The sequence below is a fragment of the Chiloscyllium punctatum genome, unplaced genomic scaffold, assembly GCF_047496795.1.
Source record: "Chiloscyllium punctatum isolate Juve2018m unplaced genomic scaffold, sChiPun1.3 scaffold_233, whole genome shotgun sequence".
Taxonomy (NCBI): domain Eukaryota; kingdom Metazoa; phylum Chordata; class Chondrichthyes; order Orectolobiformes; family Hemiscylliidae; genus Chiloscyllium; species Chiloscyllium punctatum.
Genome location: NW_027309967.1, coordinates 69,819 through 73,435, shown reverse-complemented (window position 1 = coordinate 73,435; position 3,617 = coordinate 69,819).

Genomic DNA, 3,617 nt, shown 5'->3' with positions numbered 1-3,617 from the left:
GTTGTTGGATAGGCCAGATTAATCCAGAGTTTAGTGTCTGCAACAAAGTGCCTGAGAGAGTAGGATAGGCAGGATTAATACAGGGAATAGAGTCTGGAACACAGTGCCTGAGAGAGTGGGATAGGCCGGACTAATCCATGAGTTAGGGACTGGAACACAGTTCCTGAGAGAGTGGGATAGGTCGGATTAATCCAGGGGTTAGGATCTGGAACATAGTGCTTGAGAATGTGGGTTTGGTCGGATTAATCCAGGGGTTAGTGTCTGGAATACAGTGTCTGAGACTGTGGGATAGGTCCGGTCAATCCAGGGGTTACATTCTGGAATACAATGTCTGAGATTGTGGGATAGGCCGGATTAATCCAGGGGCTAGGGTCTGGAACACAGTGTCTGAGAATGTTTGGGATAGGCCGGATTAATCCAGGACGTAGGTTCTGGAATGCGGTGTCTGCGAGTGTGGGTGTGCTGGATTAATCCAATGGTTAGGGTTGAGAAGACAGTGCCTGAGAGAGTGGGATAGGTTGGATTAATCCAGGGTTTAGCGTTGGAATACAGTGCCAGAGAATGTGGGGTTGGCCGGGTTAATGCAGTGGTTAGGGTCTGGAACACAGTGCCTGAGAAAGTGGGATAGGCTGGATTAATCCAGGGGTTAGGGTCTGGAACACAGTGCCAGAGAATGTGGGGTTGGCCGGATTAATCCAGTGGTTAGGGTCTGGAACACAGTGCCTGACAGTGTGGGGTTGGCCGGATTAATCCAGTGGTTAGGGTCTGGAACTATGAGAAACAAAGCTCACACACTTCAATAATTGCAGTCCGAGACAAAATTTGAATCAGTAGTGTCCTTTATTTTACTCTTGCAAGAGGGCGTGATGTCCAGTGTCTACAAGGCAAGGGACATACACACCCCAAATTCAATTCATACACAATATTTATATAATTTGGTTTCTTTTGTTTTACATTGCTCCTCCCCTGTTTATATCTTCCACTTCCCTAAGACCGACCCCCATTACCCCTGTTTATCTCTTGCCTTATCCGGCCTTGTCTGTGACAAAACGCTTATTTCTGGCCTCAGGCCATTTGACCTCATCCTGCTGTAGGTCATTGTTCGGCATATTCTTTCTTCATCATTATCTACTCCCTCCATCTGTACCTTCCCCTGATCCCTATGACCCTTTTAATTGGGGTTTGTTCCTGTGTCTCTGTAAAAGTGGGAAACAGATGTTTATACCTCCTGTTTGTACAGGCGTACCTAGCTGAACTTCCTCCCCTCACAGCATCTTATCTATTCCCCTGTAATATCTACCATTGTTTTGCAGTCACGTTTCATTCTTGCACACAATTTTAGCTAATATAAGAACAATTATGTATTTACTCCACATAGTTTCCATTCTTGTTGACTCAGCTCTTGGCTAAAACAATTACACACTGGTGTGAGTTCATTTACTTTGTATAAGTAAATGGAATTGCAGAAATAACACTAGTTTTCCCACATCCCACAATTTCCCCTTTTTCTTTAATTACCATTTGTTACCTTCTGCAATTTTTCTTTTAAGCATCGCCCCCAAAATTCACAAGCATCATTTTGGAGATTTCATCCATCTTGGTCTCACTCATCCCCTCATTATTTAGTCAATAAAGTTCCTCTGCCTGACTCCCTTTTAGGGGCATCTGTTTCATCAAGGCTGTTTCAATCAGTCTTTGGGTCAGCCCTCGTATACAGGGTATGATACAACAGCCAGTGGCCACCAACACCCCGGCTACTACTGTCAGGGAAGTAAGGATAGAAACCACCACCCCCTTCCATTTTCCAAATCAGGATTCAAGCCATCCTGTGAGAGATGTGTCTACTCCTGAATTCTCAGCCAGTTCCTCTGCTAAGGGAGTCAATCCCCTTAAGGCCCGAGTGATTGAACCATCAGGCACAGTGTTATTAGGAATAAAGGTACACCAGCTTCCTCCTAACATCACACACAGACACCCTTTTCCCGCTAGAATCATCTCAAGGGCCATTCTGTTTTCCCATGCCATCCCACTTGTCACATCAAGCTGGTCTGATATTCCTTTAACCACATCTCTCGTATAATTTATAAATCACTGTTGGTTATAGAAAATGTAATTTATCCAATCTATCTTTTTATTAATTGTTACCCACCAGAAGAGAGCTGACACAAAGCCTGCTGCAATCTGGTTACGAGCCTTGAACTCGTCAGGTACCCCCACCCTCCCCCCCCCCAGGGACTCCTACAGAATCGAGATAAATCCTGTCATCGAAAGAAGTGTCTAACAGTAATCTCTTACCCCTTCCCTTTTTCCCTACTATCTTTTCCTTCTCAAGTGCCAGGGTAAATGGAATTGCCAATTGTACAATTCCACATATCCCTCTCCAATCTGGAGGGAGGGTGGGTCTCTATATTTTGCCTCCACAGTCCCACCACAGATCCACTCGGGGAACCTTCAGTGCTGAGTAGTTCCCTCCCTTCTCCGTTTCGGTGACATTCTTAGTCTCTGTACATAATTTCAGCTCCCCCAAAGTCTCCAAACCGATTTGTACCTCGTCTACGCACACACCACGTGTGATTTCCGACTGTGGCTGGAAACGTGGGCAGGGTGGGGGTTTTGAGTCTTTCTTCTCCAAGGGAGGGAACATCAGAGATAGGGAGGTACAATTCCTATCATTCCATGCAGTCTCATCCTGATACAGGGCTATCATACATTCCATGCCCTTCCTGTCTCCCTTCCACCCGAGTGGAAAGGGAACCCCCTGGGTCACTGTCCGACCGGAGGCACATACATAGCAATTGGTCTTGTTCAGACTTTTTACAGGATACCTTACCCATTCAACCCAGGCATTTACATCCCCAAACCCAGTTTCTAGTTCGATGGTCTGTTTTAAGTCCTTTACCTCTATAATTTTCAATACTTTAGGGTCATTGGGAAGGGTGAAAGGTTGTATCTTATTATCCAGTAGTTCTGCCCATTTTCACCTGTCCCGCACTATTCAAAAACAACAGCCCAAGAAATCATTCCCGTTTGTTTTCATCTCTATCCCAAATGTTTAATTTCATTGGACCTGATAGGTGCCCCCCCACCCCCCCACCCCCAGAATTGATTCGTGCCATGTGGTTTTCTTTGTCATTAAGTATATTGGGTTACACTTTTTATCGGGACAATCGTGAGCTGGTCGGAAGGGGGCCCAGTGTACAGTGACGAGACCATTATACCCAGTACCATCCCCAAGGCCATCCCCAGAGGATTAAGATGTATCTCAGAGCTGTGGGACTGTCTCTGATTATCTACATCCCCACAATTTAAGCTGCATACATCAGCGTCTATTACTTGTGGATTATCAGACTCAGGGACTGTTAATAATACATATGAAAATGATATTTGACAAAATCCCAATACTAAGAGAGCTAGCATCATAACTCTAAACATCTCCAGCATTCTAAAAATCGTGCTGAAGCACCAAAAGACTTAATATACAATCTTACAGAAATAATCCCGCGCTCGCATCACCACTGTATAATCAGTTACTCAAAGTCTCTTTAGTCTGAGTTTCAGCGGGTCTTCCGTTGATCCGACTGTCCAGACTTCTTCCTCAACTGCAGCTTCCACTGGCC